Here is a 21,727-nt window from a genome sequence, read left to right on the forward strand (position 1 = left end):
TTCCAAAGGCTTTTAAACCACATGGTCAAGTACAGTCACAGCAATGACCCCATTTCTGATACCAAAACCTGCATTATTTACTTTCCTGTTGCTTGTAAACATACTCAACACCTACTATATAAAGGAAGAGAGGTTTATTTTGGTTCGTGTTTTCAGTCCATGGTCAGCCAACCCCAAGGCAGAAACAACATGAAAGAAGGGTATAGTGGAGGAAAGCTGTTCATGTCATGGCAGCCAGGAAGCAAAGAGAGAAGGGAGGAGCCAAGGACAAGAATGCACCCTTCCAGGTCACATCTCCAGTGACTTACCCCATCCAAACAGGCTCTAGCTTGGAAAGTGAGACTTTTTGGGACATTTTAAATCTAAATTACACGAAGTGAAAAATTTGTCAAAAAGCATCTCACAGGGGTGCGGCGTGAGGAGGAGACGCCGCCGCAGCTGCAGGCTCGTTCATTCTTCCGACCACTCCTGGGCCTTGCTGCCGGGAAGCTGCGGCCCTGAGACTCCGCGTGGTGCGGGCTCAGATTTCTATACTTCAAAAGAAAAAAAATCAACACCTTGCATCCTGGAAGTTCATTTAGGACTCTGAAATTAGGGACTTCTTTCAAATTTGTACATGGCTAATCGAGGAGCAACAAGACCTAATGGGCCAAATACTGGAAATAAAATATGCCAGTTCAAACTAGTACTTCTGGGAGAGTCTGCTGTTGGCAAATCAAGCCTAGTGCTTCGTTTTGTGAAAGGCCAGTTTCATGAATTTCAAGAGAGTACCATTGGGGCTGCTTTTTTAACCCAGACTATGTGTCTTGATGACACAACAGTAAAGTTTGAAATATGGGATACAGCTGGTCAAGAACAATACCATAGCCTAGCACCAATGTACTACAGAGGAGCACAAGCAGCCATAGTTGTATACGATATCACAAATGAGGAATCTTTTGCAAGAGCAAAACCTGGGTTAAAGAACTTCAGAGGCAAGCAAGTCCTAACATTGTAATAGCTTTATCGGGAAACAAGGCTGATCTAGCAAATAAAAGAGCTGTAGATTTCCAGGAAGCACAGTCCTATGCAGATGACAACAGTTTATTATTCATGGAAACATCAGCTAAAACATCAATGAATGTAAATGAAATATTCATGGCAATAGCTAAAAAATTGCCAAAGAATGAACCACAGAATCCAGGAGCAAATTCTGCTACAGGAAGAGGAGTAGACCTCACTGAACCTACACAACCAACCAGAAGTCAGTGTTGTAGTAACTAAACCTCCAGTTTGAACTAGCTGGAATATTCTGCTTCCTAAATGTCAAATAACAGTGGAATTGGAGCATTTAACCAGCCCAGTATGACTCCCAAAAACAAGAGACTTATGATAGAGTCAAGTTTCTAATACAGAATTATTTTAAGTGTTTTGAACTTAATTTTTAATAACATGCATGTATCCCTCTGACTAATGTTTCAGCAATAGAAAGGGAAAATGAAATCTGTGTGTACTTGTTTCACTGGAAAGTTGGAGGGAATCGCTTCTCACCATTAGGGATAAAGACAAATGACTATCTGGACCCACAGTTAACCATCCAGTTTCTCCAAACTGGGACAGTAATCATCTGTGAAAAATTAGAAATTATTAATTTGAGCTTTCTGAAAAACATTTTTAGAGATTATAAAGAAATTTATGCTTAGCTACAGTATTCAGGTAAACTTTCTTCTGTTATCTAAGATGTACATTCCACATTTTAGTAAGTTAACCACAAGAAAACAGTCCCACATCTCCAGGAAGAAAAGGAATATTAGTAGCATCTAATTTATAGCCAGTCCTTTTATTTTTCTAAATGGGATGAAGTCAAATGTTAGCTCCACCTTGTTTAGGACTATGAAAACTAATAAATCCATTTTAATGAATAGTGTTCCCTTCATGTGAGCTCTTCAAAGAAATGAAGCAAACCAGGTATCTGATTTTTTTTTTTTAATCACTGCTGGCCATTCATAGGTCTTGTTGGCAGGCAGGGAAGAGGCTTTTGTTCTCTTTGGATGCAATACAGTCAGTGCACTAACAATTATGTACATTCAACTTGATTGTTTTAAATTTTATCTTCAGCTGTACTGTAAATAGGGTACTGCATTGTAACCTCCATGTATGTTTATTATTTTTCTGTAATATTTAAGAGTTGCTTAAAAGTATAGAAAATGTATTTACTAAAACAGCTAATTCTTTCTCTTACCCTTTGAAAAAAAGGGGCTTCAGTTCCTACATGGCTAGAACCATAATAAGCAATGTATCTGTAATTTGTAACATAAATATTGCAATGTTAGTAACAGTCTCACAGCCTTGTTTTTCAAAGTCTATTTTATTTTGATAAGTTCCATATATTGCACTAATTTTTAGGTATTTTCATTATATGAAATCTACCATGTGTCAGATGATTTACTCTATTTAAGTGTTGAACTCCTAGCAGACCTCTTGTACATTTTACAGTAATTCAGAATTAGCAAGGAAAACAGTTCACCAGTGTTTAGTTTTATATTGAGGTGCTCAGGTTGGAATAAAGTGGTATAAAAAGCAAAAAAAAAAAAGCATCTCACATATTTCCTACATCAATCCCCTGCACTCATTTTGAGAGAACTATTATAGAGCTTTAACTTGCAAATAAAACACAAATTCCATCATTATTAGAAAATGCATCTGTTGTTTCCACCCTGACTTCCAGCCAGCATTTGTCCACTTCTACCACAAAGATTCTCTTTTCCATTTGTGCAAATAGCAAGCACCTCTACAACTCCTGCAGCCTTGCAGTAATTCCCTGCTACCATGGTTACTGTCAAAGTCTCAATAGACCTGAGTGTGCAATAGTGTTTACTAGCTTCAGGAGCCTGGATAGAGAGCAAGACCCATTTTCCTGACAGGGATATATTGTGAAATTTCCCCTATTTCCATACTGTCAAGTATGCACTGTATTTACTGGTCTTGTTTGCCAGAGCCACACATCTATCGTACATCACTGTTATCAGACCAGCACAGGCAGGCTCTACCACCTGCCTACTGACTTACCACATTTTCATTATGACGCAAATGTCAGCACAGAAGTTTCTACATTCTGGTGGACTAAGAAAATACTTATTCTGATGAGACTTCAATTCTCAGTCCTACAAAGATGAAAGGAATGTATTTTCATGGGAAGGCTTCACAGAACACAGGAGCCAAAGTTTCAGTTTAATTGTTACTTCCCACCAATTGTACTACACACCAGTCCCAGGTGTGAGGTTACAGGTACACTTCCTGGCTAAAAAGGAAGATTTGTCTTAGCTGCTCTGCAACCTCTTCTCCCAGCAACACTAAAGCCCTTTGGAGAATGGATCAGAATCCAGAGCATCAGCTTATGATGCAGTGACATTCCAGCATTCCAGAAGTTACTTGGTTACTGGTAGGAGAGACTATAGGCCATATAATGCCCAGACAGGAGAAATAAATTATACACACACACACACACACACACACACACACACACACACGCATGCACACATTTTTTATTTTAAAATGTGTGACAGAATTGAGGTCTACAAAATGCATAGTTGAAAAGCAAATATCATATACACAGCTGAAGAACATGTCTCAGAGCAATGTACTCTAGCATTTCCCATGGCACTGGAGAGTTTGCATTATATGAGATTTATTTATACCTTCTCATTTGTCCCCATACTTCCCTGGACTCCTTAAAGGTAGGATCCATGTCTTATTCATCAATTATTCACTTAGAGACTTATCATAAAATCTGGTTTAGAGTAAGCACTTTATAAATGTTTATAAAGGAAAAGTACTGGCATAATATTAAAAAGGTGGACAATAGATGTTTGAGGCAAATTTTAGTACTAAAACAAGTATCAGCAGTTGAGTGCAAAGCAGTTATTCACTGAAGGAAATGGCAATAAGAGATTATAAAAATGGACAGAGTGCAGATTTAGCAAGTACATTTGAGCTGAAAGTAATCTTTCCCTACCAGTAAAAGTCAGAAAATTCAAGCTATTCATGTGAACTGACATTGAGATTTGTTTTATTTTGTTCTACTTTTTGCAACTTATTAAAGTTTTTCTTACATATTTGATCCTTTTAATAAACATTTAGCAGACACACTTCATTTACAGTGCAAAGAGTTGTACATACCTTTATAATCAATCAGTTTTATCAATTATGCTACTTATGTCCTCAAATAATTTTAGTTATTTTTAGTGTTTATTAGTTACAGTAAAAGGGGTTTCATTTTGGTATATTTAAACATGCAAGTAACATATCTTAATCATTTCTATCCTTCTATTTTCTCCCATTCCTGTATCTCATTCCCTTCTCTCATAGTCTCCCTTCTTCATGTCATCTCTCTTTTTCAAAAAGACAAAATATCATCTGATCCCTTGCTTAGTTCCACATCTTCATTTATGCAATTCTTCCCTATTTCTTCTTATGCTTATGAAGTCTTATCCATTCTAAGACACAATTGTACAGGTCTTCGTAATATTATTTAAATTCATGTATTATATCTGGTATCAATCAAATAAGCCCTACCTTATGGAAAACCACAGAGTATTGGACCTTTGATGGCAATTCCCATCTCTAAGTTTTCCCTTCTTAATACTCCAAGCACCTAAAGTAGTGTTGGGCCCACTATAGGGCCTTAATAAATATTAGTCAATTGCCTGATTTATAATGAATAGAAAACCCAATAAAATCCTGGAGAGGATCTCTCTTCTGTGGAAGCAGTTTTAATTTGTCTTCATTAAATACAAAGCTAACCTCATGCCAAATAATCATGTTATCCTTTGGGAACTATTTTTCATTGCCTGATGAAATAGTAAATCTGTTATGATTAAAGAATAAAAAGTGTATGTACTTCTGGTGCCAGAAGTTGGAATAAGTGACATAAAACTCAGTGAGATGACTGGTAGTTATATTTTCCTTTTAATCAAGAAAAAAGAGACAAATCTATGGAAGAAACGTTAGAGTCCATATTCCTGATCATTAACATCAGGATCAGCAATCTGGCTTATTTCAAAAACTAGTCAAAGCTCACAGAGAGATAACATACTAAAGAATGGAAAGAAAATTAGAGAGTAGGACATACTTTGAGAGCCAATAATCAAAGAATTCCTGTAAGAGAAGTGGAGTCCAGAGGATAAAAATTGTGGAGAAGATGAAAAATTCTGCCAGATTAAAAAATCTGAAACATTAGGATGGGATGAATTGAGTTTTTACACTATTAAACTAAAGAGGAAATTGTAGGTTGAAAAATTATCTTAGGAGATAACCAGCAGAAACTACCATGAGATTAGGACATTACAGGAAGAGAAGCCCAAATCTCAGAATTTTCCATGTGTCCAATATATGACAATTGTGGGAGGTAGCCGTCTAAGATTCCTCAAATTCTCCAATGATCTCTATCTTCCAATATTCACATCCTTATATGATGCCCACTTTTTGTGTCATTTGCTCTACCAATTTTATCCCTAGATTTAGTTACTTGCTTCTAATAGAAAACAACAGAACCAAAGAGCTGTCCCTTCTGAGATTTGGTTACGAAAAATTATGATTTCCATTGTTTTTATACATTCCTTTTCTGGAGCTCAATGTTACATGTTCACATTGATGAAACCAGCCTCCATGTTGTGAACTGTTCCATGGAATGGTCCATGTGGATGGGAGCAGAGGGCATCCTCTGCTCAATAGCCAATGAGGAACTAAGGTCTTTATTCCAATGGGCCCTACGGCCTGAATACTGCCCCCAATATGAAAGGAGCTGGAAAGTGCATCCTGCCACCCAGTAGAACCTAGAGTTACTGTGGCCCCAGCCATCATCTTGTGTGCAGACTTGTTTCACCCTCTCATAGAGAGACTAACAGCCAGAAAATAAAACTATGTTACATATAGGCTCCTGACCCACTAACATTGCAATGGTAAGTGTGTGATGTCACAAGCAACTGACTCTTGGGATGCCTTGTTATGCATTAAAAACAATTGCTACAACAGGGTAAGTGACCTCTGGGCTCATGTCTACCAGGGGTAAAGGTTATATATGTTGGGTGACATTTGGGACTGACTATAAGTGACAGCAAATATTTGATTACAGTGCTGATCATTACAAGGAAGCAAGAAAGAAGACTATTTTAGAAAGAAGTTAGAAAAGTCCCTTGTCCTGTTGTTATCAAGGACATCTAATAGAAAGAGTATCAAGGACACAGAGAACAAATTTTCAACTATAGACCAGAGGTCAGAAACTCAAAAAAACTGGCAGCCTGGGTGAGTCTCATGATCTAGTCATCCCAGGCATCTGTCATTACTAGACACCTGAGGTGACAGAAATCTCTTCTGTGACCTCCTTTTCAAGTTCTCACTTGAACAAGAACTTGGATGGGAAGGGAAAATTGAAGGTCCTTGTTACATTCATAGCTTGCAAGATATGTTGTGAGAATTATAAAGGAAGGCAATTGGGGGACTCATGTAGGATATTAACTTGAGCCAGATGCTGAGAGGAAAGGAGAGTACCTGCAAATAGATGCTGAACCTGTTTCCTTGTTTTCTGGGGCAAGGATTGTGGATGACATAGGGCAACATGAAGTTCAGCACTGAGACATGAGGCATATATTTCCAGTACCTGTACTACAGCTGCCTTCAGCCCTAAGTTTTCTGATCTGTCAAAATGGGGAAGGGATGGGGTGGGAGATATTTTTGAAGCTTGAGATCTAAGTGATGCATTTCCTTGGTCTTGTTTTTTTCACTTCTAGTCCTTCTAAAACAAAGATATCACAGTACTTTGTGCACATTGTTAAAAATCCTGATGCAATGCTAGCTCTCTCCTGGTCCTGGATCTCACTGTAGAAGCCCTACCTCACTGTGATTTGTGTCCCTTCCACAATGCCAGGGAATAATTATCAAATGAACAAATATATTTCATTTTTTAAACCTTATAACAACCCCATATATGGATATGACAGCAGTTGTTATTCCTATTTACGGATGAAGAAACTAATACTTAGGGAAGTTAATCAAATGGCATAATGGTATACTGCTATTTTGTGGCAGAGTTGCTAGAAAAGTTAGGTCTTTGGGCTCCTAATATCCTTTAAAGCAATATTCTTTAAAAAATTATTCAATGAAGCTTCAGAAATATTTTCAATAGAAATGTCAATACTTGTTACTGTATAATTAGACTGGCCTTTGCAAAAATGAAAGATTTTTTTCCTTTCACCTAGGTAATGACAGAAACCATTCCATGTATACAGTACCAATACAACCTAAATGAGGGATATCTTTTGCACTGGGTGGCTTCCAGAGGTTCTTTGTCTACCATGTCTGGTTCTGAAAGCATTTTCCCAATGGTGATCTGAATAATATAAAAAGATGCTCCTCCTTGGAAAGGTACCAAGTTTTCATGATTAGGATATAAGGAGTTTAAAAAGACAAGCTGCTTTTACAACTGCAAGGCTTTTCAGGGCCTTTAATAAAATTATACGCAAAGCAAATCTTACATGATGACATTTAAAATATGAAGCTTTATCAAATTTGTTTTACAAGGGAATCCATTTTTTCTCAGTGTGTCTAGTAGTACTAGTGTACATCAGAATATAGTTTGGGAAACTACAAACTATAGGCAAACTATAGGCAATGTGTTTTATGTTTCTTACATTAACACTACATTTTCAGTTCTGGAACCAAGAAGGATTTGTACCAAACACACATAGAACATTTTTAGGTTGTGGCTTTCTAGAGCTGGTAGAAGAAATTGCACACTCGAACTGTATTGGGAATATTTATTTTATTTCCAACAAAAGGCAAATCCTTTCTTCTCCAATAATCAATGAAATGGAATGGGGTTTAAGGCAATGAATCAAACACTTATTGTCTACTGAGCTGCCTTCTCTCTACCCCTAAAAGTTTTCATAGACCTCTGTGTAGCCTCTAAACAATTAGCAATTATACTTGATTATTCAGATCATGGCAACGGTTATGTACTGGGGTTGTTTCAAAATATATAACAAAGAGGATAAGGGGTAGAGAAGGGAGGAAGAGGAATATTGGAAGAGGGATAGGGGAGAGGAAGGAAGTAGAAAAGAGGAGAGCAGAGGAGTGGAGAGGAGAGACCCCAAGACACCTGAATATTAGAAGTGGAGAAGAGGAGAGTAGAAGGGAAGGGAAAGGAAGGGAAGGGGCATCCTGGCAGACCTGAGCATTGGAGTAAGGAGAGTACCCTTAAAATTCGAGAATTTTTTTAAAACCTAGAATTTTCAAGCAATTTTTATCAGATTGAAGAGATGAGCACAGGCATGAGCTGTTTTCCTAGACCTCTGAAGATTCTTTGACAGTCTCCTGGGACTCTTGGTTCATCTCGGATTGGAAACAAACAATCACACAGTGTTTTCCAATGCAGCCAGCTTTATCCTTGATCTTTTCAAATTAATTAGTTTATTGGTACAATTTAGACATACATATTGTTCACACTTATCATAGGGAATTTTTACCTGTACCTGATATATCTTGATTCTTATTTTTCCCATTCCCCTCTTTCCTTCAACCCTTCTTCCACTCCATATTTACAAAAATTTTGTTTCTATTTTATCTTTCTTTTCTTATTTTTTTCTTCTTCCTTTCCTTCCTCTCCCCTTTCTCCTCCCTAATGCCCCTTACCATTTAAACATTTTCTTCCTATTTCACAATATCATACATTTTGATCCTTATTTACACTTACACTTTCTCCCACCAGTAAAACAGTGTAATATTTACATCTGTGTCCTATTTATTTCATTTGAGAGTATGGTCTCAAGGTGCATCCATTTACCTAGAAATAGCTCTAGCTTATTATTCTTTATGGCAAATAGTATTCCATTGTATTAAAAAATACATATTTATCCATTCATCAGCTGATGGTCTTTTGGGCTGTTTTCAAGATTCAGCTATTACAAACTGTGCTGCAGTAAACATGAGTGTGTATATATCATTGTGGTATGATGTTTTAATTCTTTTGGGAAGATACCAAGAGGGGGGATAGCTGGGGCAGGTGGATCCTCTAGTCTGAATTTTTTGAGGAATTTCCAAACTGATTTCCACAGTGGTTGCACCAGTCTATACTCCCACCTATAGTGGAGAAGGGTTCCTTCCTCCACAGAGCCCTGCCAGTATTGTCATTGGTTTATTTATTTATAATAGCCATTCTTTCTGGAGTGAGATGGAATCTCACTGTTGTTTTAATTTGCATTTCTCAAATGACTAGTGATGTTAAATATTTTTCACATAGTTATTTGCTATTTCTACTTCTTCATCTGAGTAATGTGTATTCATTTCAGATGCTCATTTTCCAGTTGGGTGGTTAAATTGGGGGGGATTTGGTTTTTTCAGTTTTTTATGTATTCCAGATATTAGCGTTTTGTCTGAGGAACAGTTGGCAAAAAAATTTTCCCACTCTGTTGGTTGTCTCTTCACCATGTCCGTGATTTTCTTTGCTGTGCAAGTGCTTTTTTGTTTGTTTGTTTTGTTTTTTGGCCAGGGGTTGGGCTCAGAACCTCACACTTGCCAAGCAGGTGCAGTGCTGCTGAGCTAAATCCCTGGCCTGAGCTAAATCCCCAGCCCACAAGTGCTTTTTAATAAGATGAGATCCCAGTTGTTGATCCTTTTTTTTTTTTTTTTTTTTTTTTTTGGTACCAGGGATCAAACTTGGGTCCTTGTGCTTGCGCAGCAGGCGACGAAACCACTGAGCTAAATCCCCAGCCCAGTTGTTGATTCTTTATAATATTTCCAATGTAATCAGGTTTTGTTCATAAAGTCTTTGTCTGTACCTGTGTCTTCAAATGTTCTACCTATTCTCTCTTCCAGCAGATTTAGCATTTTTGTTTTAAAATTTAGATCTTTCATCCGTTTCAATTTTAGTTTACTGCATGGTGAGAGATATGGCTCTAGTTATAGTCTCTGGCATATGGAAAACTGGTGTTTCAAAGCACCACTTATTGAAGAGTGAAAGTGTTTGTCCCCTGTGTCAAAGATAAGGTGGCTCAGTGTGTTTGAGTTGTTTCTGCATCTTCTAATCTGTTCCATTGATCCATGGGTCTATTTTGTTGCCAGCACCATGATGTTTTTATCACAGTATATCTGTGATTTCAAGTTGGAAATTGTGATTCCCCCTGCCTTGCCTTTGTTGCCCAGAATTGTTTTTGTTTTTCTGACCTCTACTAAATTCCAAATGAATTTTAGGAGTTTTTTCTGTAGTTCGGTGATGTAGGCTATTGGTATTTTGATTGGGATTGCATTAAATCTGTGTAACAATTTTGTGAGTATGGCCATTTTTACTATGTTGGTTCTTCCTACCCATGAGCAAGGGATATCCTTCAATTTTCTTTATATCCTCTTTATTCTCCTTTTTCAGAGTATGTTAGTTTTAATTTAAATATCTTTTCATTCCTTTGTTAGACTGATTTCTAAGCATTTCCATTGTTTCAATGCTATGCTGAAAGACATGGTTTTCCTAATTTCTTTCTCAGTAAATTTGTTATTTATATACAGGAATGCTATTGATTTTTGAGTGTTGACTTTGTATCCAGCTAGAACTGAATTTGGTCATTAAATCAAGAAGTTCTTTGGTGGTTTTTGAGATAGTCTACATAGAGTATCATGTCATCTGAAAATAATTATATTTTAAGTTCTTCCTTTCTTATCTTTGTTCTTTTCATTTCTTCCTCTTGTTTAATTGCTCTGGCTAATGTTTCCAGACCTATATTAAATAGTAGTGGTTATAGTGGACATCCTTTTCTTGTTCCTGATTTTAAAGTGAAAGCTTTCAGTTTTTGACTATTTATTATGATGTTGTCTTTGGTTTGTCACAGATGGCTTTTATTAGATTGAGATAAAAAACCTATTCCAATTTTTCTGTAGAGTTATTATCACAAATGGATGTTGGACTTTTTCAAATGATTTTTTCAAGTCTATTAAGATAATCATGTGATTTTTGTCTTTGGCTCCATTAATATGGTATATTACATTTATTGATTTGTATATGTTGAACCATTCCTGCCTCCCTGGGATGAATCTTGCTTGGCCATGGTGGATAATCTTGATGATACTGGCATTCTGTTTGCCAGTATCTTATTAAGGATTTTTATGTCTATGTTCATTAGGGAGATTGGTTTGTAGATCTCATTTTTGATTGGCTCCTTCTCTGGTTTTGTTATCAGGGTAATACTTGCTTCCAGGAATCACTTTGGGAGTATTGCTTTGCTTTCAATTTCATTAAAGAGTTTGAGGAATAATGGCATTAAATCTCTAAATTTCTTGTAGAATTCAGCAGTAAATCCATCAGGACCTAGGAATTTCTTTGTTGGTAAGATTTTAATTACATCTTCAATTTCATTGAGTGATACTGGATCATTTAGAATTTTTATATCTTCTTGATTCAGTGTGGTAATTCATAAGTAACTAGGAATCTGTGCATATCTCCTGTTTTCCAGCTTATTAGAATAAAAGATCTTGAAGTAGGTATTGATGACCTTCTGTATTTCTGTAAGATCAGATAAGATTTCACTCTCTTCATTCCTAATTGCCTGGAATTGAGTCTTTTCTTTCCTTTTTTTTGATAAGGCTGGTTAAGGGTTTACCAATTCAATGTAGTCTTTCAAAGAAGCAACTCTTCAATTCATTAATTCTTTGTATTGTTTTCTTAGTCTCAATTGCATTAATTTCAGCTCAGATCTTTATAATTTCACCCTTCATATAAACTTTGTGTTTGATTTGCTCTTCATTTTCTGGAAGTTTGAGGTTCAATATTAAGTTGTTTATTTGAGTTCATTCTGTTTTCCTGATGTGAGAGTTCATTGCTAAAAAATTTTCCTCATAGGATTGCTTTCACTGTGTTCCATAAGTTTTGGAATGTTGTATCGGCATTATCATTAATTATAGATAGTGTTTAATTTCATCTTTAATTTCATCTGTAACCCATTGGATGTACAGAAGGGTGTTATTTAATTTCCATGTGTTTATGGAATTTTTGTGGGTTCTTTCGCCACTGGTTTCCAATTTCGTTGCACTATGGTTTGATAATATGCATGAGATAATTTCAATTACTTTTCATTTATTCAAGCATATTCGATAAGCTGTTATGTAGGCTATTTAGAAGAACATCAAACCCCTCACCTGAACCCTGTCCCCCTCTGTTTAATTGCTTGTCTTGCCTGGTGGCCTTTTTCTGTTGGTGTTCTTGGAATTGTGGTCTTTGTTATCATTTTCTAAAATATCTTTCAGAACATTTTGTAGTGGTCATGAATTTCTTCAGTTTTTCTTTGTCATGGAAGTATCCTTTTTCATTGATTTTGAAAGTTAGTTTTGCAGGGTACATCAATCTGAGTTGGAGGTTGTTTTCTTTCAGGACATGAAATACTTCACTTCAAGCTCTCCTTGACTTAAAGGTTTGTGTTGAGAAGTCTTCTGTGATTCTGATGGGCTTTCCTTTATAGGTGATTTGTTTCTTTTCTCTAACAGGTTTTAATATTCTGTTCTTGTGGTGAATTTCTATAATCTTATTGTATATCTTGGCATGGATTTATTTTGGTCATGGCTAATTGGAATTCTATATGCCTCACTTATCTGCATGTGAAATTCTTTTCCCATCCTTGGGAAGTTTCTGCCATTACTTCTGAGAACAGGATTTTATGTAGTTTGTGCTTACTCCTGCTTTTTCATTGACTCTGATCAACCTTATGATGTTCTTTTTTCATCATGTTGCAGCAGTTGGACTGTTTTTTCTTGGTTCCCTTCTATTATTAAAAAATCTTTCTTTTCGTGATCACTAACCACAATCCTGTCTTCTAGGTCTAATATTCTGTCCTGACTTTCATACATCAGCTTTACAAATGTTTGATGGAATTTTTAATTTCCCATTTATGTGTTTGAATCTGTTTCATGGATTCCATTTCTTTCCTATGTTTGACATTCATGGTTTACATTATTTTATTATGCTCCTCTCATTTTTATCTATCTCTCTCTAGATTTTCTGAGCATGTCTTTCATTATGATCATCATCTCTTTTTTACCTGAGAAATTATTTATTTTTGGTTTTCTCTGTTGCCTCATTCATCTGTTTATTTACTTCTGTGGCTATCATTTCAGAAAATTCAGGTGGGTGGCTTCTGATTTCCTCTGTCTAGTCTACTGGATTTGTCCTAGGTGGGTGGGGGTTCTGGGTTGTATTTTGGTTTTGCATCTTATAATTTTCTATTTTTTATTTTAATTTGTTTTCTGTATTGATTCTTGTAAATTTATTGTGGTAGAAAGCTTTGTCACTAGTACCAAGGCTGCCCTAGGAAGTCTCTATTCCTCAGAGATATCTTCTAGGTGTAACTGGCTCTTGATCTTTGTGTCTATCCCAAGATTTTACCTACCTAATTTATTAGGGATGAGAAGTTGCTATTTGGCTCAGCACCCAGTTGGACTACGGTGATGGTTATGACCCCAGAAAATCACAGTGTTGCCATACAAAGTAGAACAACTGATTACAACAGGTAAGGCATTCTGGTTTAAGTAATACAATTAGCAATAACAATAGTGTCAAGTACATCCTAGAAACTGTCAAACAGTGGTATCTATTAATTTGGTACCTTTAACCATAGGAGCAAGAGCAACAGTTATATAACAAAATCCAACATAAAGCAGGAATTGGTATGCAGTGAGTTTCCCCTTAGTAAAGTCATTTTACCCTGTGATGGGATTTAAGAGGGATAGTGGAGGACAAAACAGAGAGATAAATGAAGAGCAATATAGTAGAAGCAAGGTTGAACTGTAAGGGATGATCACCCAAACTTTACGAAACTGGAGACGTGGACAGGAGAGAACTAATGAAGGAGAAACCAAGAGAATATTAAAATGAACCATAAAGACTAGAGACTATGTTCACTCACATGAAAATATCAAAAAAATCAATAAACATAGTTGAAGAAATAGAGAAACAAGACAAAACAAAACAAATAATAAAATAAAAAACCTAAATGATGAAAAAAACAGATAGAAAAATACAAATAAAGTAAAACAAAACAAAACAGAACACAATGATATTTCTGTGGTGTCTACAGTTCTGTGGTAGTGTCCAAGTCAGAGCCCAGGCCCGTGTCAGGTCAACCTGACAAGTTGGCAGTAGGATTAGTGCTGGGTTTAGGGCTGATCTTGGCTTCCAGGTGTGGGGGCTGGGGCCAATGTTCAGCCAGGAAGTTTCTGTATGCCCCTTGGTGGCCTGTCCATGTCTCCTTACCTTGTCTCTGTGTAGCTTTCCCAGTCCCTGTGGCACTCTCAGAAACCACCAGAGGCTGCTTCCAGTCCCATGTACAGTTAGCCCCTCTTGGTCCTTGTACAGCCTCCATTTGCACATCTCCCTTCCCTCTCATGATGCTTGTCATAGGGCAGGCAGAGTAGTGTCAGTGACACACTGTCACTACCACCACTACCTCTGCTACCACCGCAGAATCAGCCCAAGGTTTCTAGGTCCCACTTCAATGTTCTATCTCGGGAATGCTGACTTGCCATGGCATCATTCCAAGGCTGCTTGGTGCTGCTTCAATCTCCTCTCTATGGTGGGGGGCAGTGCTGACTTGCCATTCATTGTCCTATCTCTGCCTGAGGGTGCTTAAATCCAACATATCAGCATCCTTTTCTTGCACTCGCTGGTCATAGGGCATGAGGGGTCATGCTGTCCTATTCACTACTACTACTGTCACCACTGTTGTGGTCCCTAACCTTTTTTTTCCTAGAGGTTGCTGTTGTGATCCCTAACCTTGTTTTTCCTACAGATTGCAGTTAGAGCCATCGTGCAAAAAACAAACAGACAAACAAACAAAAACCACACACACACACACACACACAAACCCTGGCAGCCTGTCAGGGAGAGTGCAGCTTCCTGGTCACTAGCTCCTGTATGTGCTGGTGAAATTTTTTGCCAGGCCATAACGTTTTCTGTTTACAGGAAGGCAAAAGGGATGAGAGACCATATACCCCAGGTCTACCCTGTGTGGATTGACTTTGCCATACTTTGCAGTCTATCAGTTTTTGAGAAATTCCCAGAATGGCAGTTCCTGTTCCATGTGCCAGTTGCAGCATCACTGGTAGCCTTGTGAGCTGCTTCACCATTTTATAAGGTCCAATGCCTATGTTTTGTTTGATCCACAAGTCTCTTATTTCAGGTTGATTTTGGCATCAGGATGTATGGTCCTCCCTTTTTTTCAATTACCTCTGTTTTTAGTTTATTTTCTCTGAGTAGCTCCAATGTGTCTCCTCCTCTATTCAATCATGTTGAATCACTATGCTTGTTTTTATCCCCACATTTTTAAGAAAACAATGTGATTCCTATGGTCAATTTTCCCACCTGCTTTCCATTACTTGAGAGTAAATCTCTGGCTTAAAAGCTCAGTGTCCTGGAATAATTAGATCTCCAGAATATCCTGGAAAACATGTAGCCTTGTAATGGCTCTACTGGATCCTAGGAAAAAGTTTTTTAAAACTCATGGATAAGAGCATACTCTTAGCAAGAGAAGGGCTATTGGACACCCCCCAAAGAAAACACATAGACACGCAGCAACTGAGTTCTTCTGAAGTGTGTTCTTCACAAAGGGGACAAAGGCAACTCTAAATGTGAAAATGAAATGTTTAGACTAGAGGGATGATACTCAAATTCTTGCCTATAAGCCAAATGCTGTAATGAAATGGGTAAATCACCTAAGTGTTCAGTCCTATGTTATTAAAAATTATATACATACATCCAAGTTGTACCAATTTTATCCATTGCTTCCATTTTCTCAGAGTACCTTTACCTAGAGCTCACAGAATTATTCTTTACCAGTTAAGAAGGGAGAAATTCAGACATTCAGCCTTTAGAAAATTTGTCATAACCAATTATACATCTGGTAAAGAACAAACTATGAAAATAATCATGTTCTACTGAAATTCTATTGTTTAAAAAATGTACAATCATAGTTCTGCTACCAAACACTGAGTCAGAATTTCTAAAATGGAATCTCAAGTGTCTGAATTAACAAGCTCTTGAAGTTATTCTGAGGTATTTCCATGGTTTAGAACAATGTGACCAGATGATCTATAGGATTCTTTTCATATCTAATATTGACAATTTCCTTTAGGTGAGAGAGAGGGAGAGAGAGAGAGAGAGAGAGAGAGAGAGAGAGAGAGAGAGAGAGACTGAGATTCGTCCTCTCCAACACACACCCTCCTGGACTTGCAGTCAAGGTTGCTCAACTGATCCACAGAACCGAGAAAATGATTTATGTTGCTATTTTTCAATTCTCCTGAGGACAATACATAAAGAAGACCATTATAAACACATAGAAAAAAAGTGAATGCATTACACTTAGTAGTGGGCTTAGTGTGTTAGTTCTCTCAGGGGTTGAAAAATGTTGCTAGTAGAGAAATAATAAAGCACAGGTGAAATAGCTGAAATACAGTGTTTGTAAACTGGAGATGATTCAGCTACAAAATGGTGTCTTTAGCTACCTAGTCCTTGAGTGACTCTGTGAAGCAACCCTTTTTCTTTTCTTTCCTCACCTACACCGGAAATACACAGTGGTCAATAAAGAAATCACTATTGAGATTTGGGCATTAATTTGTTACCACATCCAAGTTAGTCACATTAAGAAATTTAGTTTCAGTCAAATATAAAAGCTACTGAAGGAGTCACTTTGTTTTCTCTTTCACAGTAGTCCATCATCTCCCTTCCCTGACAGTATGGGCGTTTTGTTGTCAAGAGAAGGAAGGAGATAGAGGGTCATAAAAGTTAATGGAAGCTGGAAAACACAGGAAGTTTCCTTGTGGCTCTGGGAACAATTTCCTGGTGTATCATACCATGTGGGATGGGGAAGGGAAAGCATATGGCTTCTGTGCTTTTCCCAGCTGGTAAGAGGCCTGTAGATATGCTTAAATTTATCTCCTTTTTTGCTTTCTTCTCTTTTCTGTTTCCAATAACTCATTGTGGGTATGAATCAGTTAAGAGTTGCCAGAGAGTCTATTATTAACCCAGTCATAGAACAAATCATTCAGGTTCAATGTGTGCAACCTAGAGTTTAATAAGCTTTTTTTGTCCTCAGATTTTTGTTTTCCCTAGTACTTTGTTCAGCTTTTTCATGGTTTTGGATGCCTGCTTATGATCAAAGTCTCATCTGTGCCTTTCCCCTAAATGACCTTTTTATCTCTGAGTATACTTAGTAAGTCACTAACTTAGGGTCTTTTTTTCATCCCAGTCTACCTTTTTGCCACGTTTTCCAGTTATTCTGATCTGTGATATGAGTAAGTCATGTGATTCCAACATGCTTTATTGTCATTTTGGTTCGTCGTGCAAGTCAGTCACATGGATCTTCCAAATTTGTCAGAAAGTTTGATCACATGTGTCTGTCACATGGTTCTGCCATGTTTGCTCTCCATATTCTTTTTTTAACTGACCTCTTGGACACCAGGAAATCTCACCATTGTAAATAAGAGTTAAGGCTCTGTTTTTAGAAAGTATGGGCCTCCTTTCCACTTCTGTTCTGAATTGGGTTTGAGTCCATCCTTTTTCTGTAACAGAAATTCAGGTAATTTAGTAATGTGCCTGAAGGCCTGAGCAAATCAAAAGGAGCCACAAGTAAAGGTCAACTCAATTGGTTGTGAGTATGCAAAGTTGAGCTAGCCTTTTACTAAAAACAAGTTTTTTTCCCTCATAAGTGCTAAAAGGGGGAGGGGCTTTTAATTCTACTTTCTTAAATTAGTTACCAAAGATTTTATTATTAGGATAAATTTAAGGGATACTGTTTCTCAAGTGACTACTTGGAGCCTCCTGCCCCAGGGGGCCTCACACTTCACTCTAAGGAGTCATGGTGACCACAGTGTATGAAGAATTGTAAGGAAAAGAAATAAATAAAAAGGCACAAGTGCTACTTTGGCTGGAGATGTCTGGCTAGTAGTACTTGAGTTTCCCAAGGGATGCCTTAAGGACTTAGTAGTTCTGAATCCTTCTGAGTAGAATGCTATCTGAAGGATCCTAGACCTAGTCTTCTCCCTTTCTCTCACTAGGCTCCACAATGCACCATGGGAAAAATCTTACAGATCCCACAGACTTTGCCATTATGCTTTATCCTTAAAAATTGGGAATTTTTTGACCCTGACAATCTGAAAAAAAGAATTTATTATCTCTTGCAGTACTGATTGGATCAAGTATATATTAAAAAATGGCAATAGATGGGTATAGAATGACAATCTAGATTACAATACTATTCTTTAGTTAGATTTTTTTGCAAAAGACAAAGGAAGTTGTTTGGAATCTCTTATGTTCAGGCTTTTATGGCTCTTTATCTTTGTAAAGGCCCAAGAACCATGGTACTTAAAGAGGCCTGCAAAAGAAAAAAAGTGATATAATTGATGATTTTGTCCTCAGACACCCACTTGTCTTTCATGAGGATATGAATCTCTCCCACCTGTTTCCATCAGAGGCTAGCATACCTTTGGCTTTTGCTTTTGACCTCTTTTGGTGATGTATCCATTTTGTCTTGGCAATTTGTTGTACCCTAGACCTCTATAACCTAACTTCTGGACATGGTCTCTTCTGTTTTCAGCAATCAAGGTCCAGATGAGGATAAAAGGAGAGAGCTGAGAAAAAATACAAACCAAAATTATGGCTGTCACAGTTGGCAATGCTTTAAGCACATCCAAGTTGCCCAAGAGAAAACCCAGGGGCAATCAAGGCCTGCAAAAAAATGACACTGGGCACATAACTGTACCGACCCACTGCTTAGGCCCTGGCCCTTTTGTCAGATGGCTGATATGTCTATAGTGAGACTGGAGGACTGATTTTCCTTGCTCCCAAAGAAGATCTAGACCAGCCAAAACCCTAATCTTGTGCTCTGATGAAGAGGACTAAAAGGGTCTAGGATAACCTGCAATGCTCCTGTTCATGGACATCTCTGTCTCCTGTAAGAAACCCTGTGTAACCCTCAATGTCATAGGCAAGCAATTTCATTTCCTTTGCTTCTATTTTAACTTCTTTCTCTAGAAAACCCTTCTCTAGATCTATAGCCATAATTGGGGTTGAAGAAAGACCTAGACAGTGCTTCTTTACTCACGCTTTGACAAGTAAATTCAAAGGTCAAACCATGAGCTTTTAATTGTCCCACAGTGTCCTATCCCTCCCTAGGAAGAGATGCACCAGCAAAATTGGGGACAATTCTCCAATTTCAGCAAAGACCAAAGCAGATTTTACTTGTTGAGACTATGCTAGAGCATGCTGTAGACGCCCCTGAGGTTAACATAATGACTTGCACTATTCTTAATCCTACCTCACCAAAGCCTAAAGGCTTAGAGGTTAGCCACCCTTGTTAACAGGTAATTTCTCAGATTTATGCAAACAGACAGGACATCAGTGACTTGCACCTGAAAGATGCTTGGGAGGTAAGGTTCACTGGTAGAAGAAGCTTTGTCCAAGAAGAACTTCAAAAGACAGGTTATTGAGGTATCAGTTCACAGTAGATCATAGAGACCAAATCCCTTCCCCTAAGGACCTCTTCTCAGAAAGCAAAACCCATTGCCTTACTCAGGAATTGATAGCTATACAAACTCCAAATATACCTTTCCAGTGCTACATGTTCATGCAGCAATCTGGAAAGAAAAGGGCTTGCTAACTAATAAGTAATCATCAGTAAAGCACAAGGAGGAAATTCTACAACTCATGGAGGTGTCTATCTTCTCAAGCAGGTCACTATCATTCATTGGAATGGACACTAAAAAGACATGTCTAAAGTCTCACTGGGAAATCAAAAGGCTGATGAAAGAGACAAAAAGTGCAGCCTTATACCTCACTCAAGACCCTATCCTTATTCCCTGTTCTGGAGGAACCATTGAAACTGGCCTCTCCTCAAGGGATGCAGTGAAAAGATATAAAAACCATATATATGAAATGGTCACCTGAATTTTCACAGGACTACCACTAGCAGAAGCCACCTAATGGGTCTGCAAAGCTTGCCCACTCTGTGCTTACAATAAATTTGTGAAGTTGCATACCCTGGGGAATATTATAGACCCAGCTGCACCTGAACTGTCTGAGAAAAAAGACAAACTAAAAGAAGAAAGCTATTCCTATGAACTGCTGGAAGATCTGAGCCTCCTCTTCAAAAATCATGACTCTAGTACTGCTCTGGGTGCATATAAGTAGTCACTTAAGACCCCTAATCAATTACATCTTGAACAAGCATCTGTATTGAAACTCCTGTTAGTAATTAGATCCATAACATGGTTAACTTTGCTAAGTCTATAACTCTCAGGCTCCTAGTAATTTATCTAATATTGCTCTTTGCCACATTCTGTTCTCCACAGAAAGGATAGAAATCTAATGTGCTCCTTCTCATGTCTGAGGTCTACATTTTCAACTTAATAGCAAAGTTACTTCTGACAAATTCACCAATCTTTCCCTATTGAACCAGCAACTCAGCAGTCCTTCACATATAGACACTAACTCCTTTCATATTGTTTTTTTTACAGGCTTTTTTTCCAACACAACCAGTGAGCCATAAACATCTCAATGTAGTTGGAGAGCACATAAAATAGGTCAGTAGGTAGGGCCATATGGCAGTAGTCATATAAAGGTGGAGTCCTCCACACCCTCAGCACCCCATAAAGAATTATGAGGATTTTTGTTTCTCAGGGCGAAATGAGGCAGGAGATTGAGGTGTGACAAGCTAGCTGCATAAGTGGGTGTGACTTATCAATCAGGGAGATCAAGGAGACATGTGCCCAAGCCCTCCACCTAGATCCAATCAGAAAGTGCTATCTTCAGTTCTTCTGAGAATTCCAGCAGGTTTTTGACAGGACAGCCTAGGTCTGATGTCAGGCTGAGGAGTGGGAGATACAAAAAATGGCTGCCATTAAGCTTTTGGCCACTGTGTTCTCACTTTCATAGTGGCCTAATCTCACTCTGAAGAGGGTATTTCTTTTTTCCTTTTTATTAGCCCACACTTGCTCTGAAAGCAAGTTTCTTCTCCTACCTTTAATAAAAGTAAAATCTTGCTACCTTTTTTAAAAAGTTGCTAAAGATTTTTTGGCTGGATGAGAGAGAGGATCAACTATACATTTGTCAAAGATCATTCTGAGCACAGGATTGCAAATAGATTTTATGAGGGTAACAGTCATTGTCCAGAGATCAACTTGATAATGAAATAATTATTTCATTAATGTCTTCAGTCAGCAAGTAATTATTTAAAAACTCTGAAGTGACAGGTATGATGTTGGATATTGGGAATATAAATATAATGGATGAAATTATAGATGACCTTAAATAATATCAATAAAAAATTCAAGGTGTGATGAAAGAAGTAAAGGACTACTATAATGCCATGTTGAAGCAAACTGTGTGATAGAAATATAATGCAAGCAACATATATAATTTTTAAAGAAATTTTTAGTTGCTGTGGACAGAATGAAAAAGTACAATGACTGAATTCATTAAGTTTAGGCAATCCAGACAAGTAGACCAAAAGAAGATGTGTCAGGTAACAGATACATTCTGATGTATGTATTTTGGAGAACTGAATCAAAGCCTTGATCCAGCAGAAAGCCCTTAACTGGTTCTGGGTGCCCTATGCAAAGGGACACAGAGAAAATGGCAGAAACTGATAAACTTGATCCAACTTGGGTGTATACAATTTTTGATACTCATAGAACCCATTTTTGTTTGGGTTTTTTATATTTGGGG

General features: G+C 37.5%; 1 pseudogene; it reads left to right on the forward strand.

Moving 5' to 3' along the window:
- The first annotated feature begins 568 nt into the window (after nt 1-568).
- On the forward strand, nt 569-1,493 carry LOC101707782 (ras-related protein Rab-5A pseudogene; annotated as a pseudogene).
- Nucleotides 1,494-21,727: the final 20,234 nt, after the last annotated feature.

The sequence above is a fragment of the Heterocephalus glaber genome, unplaced genomic scaffold (assembly GCF_053883595.1).
Source record: "Heterocephalus glaber isolate CG9 unplaced genomic scaffold, H.glaber_assembly_v1.0 deba00001613, whole genome shotgun sequence".
Taxonomy (NCBI): Eukaryota; Metazoa; Chordata; class Mammalia; order Rodentia; family Bathyergidae; genus Heterocephalus; species Heterocephalus glaber.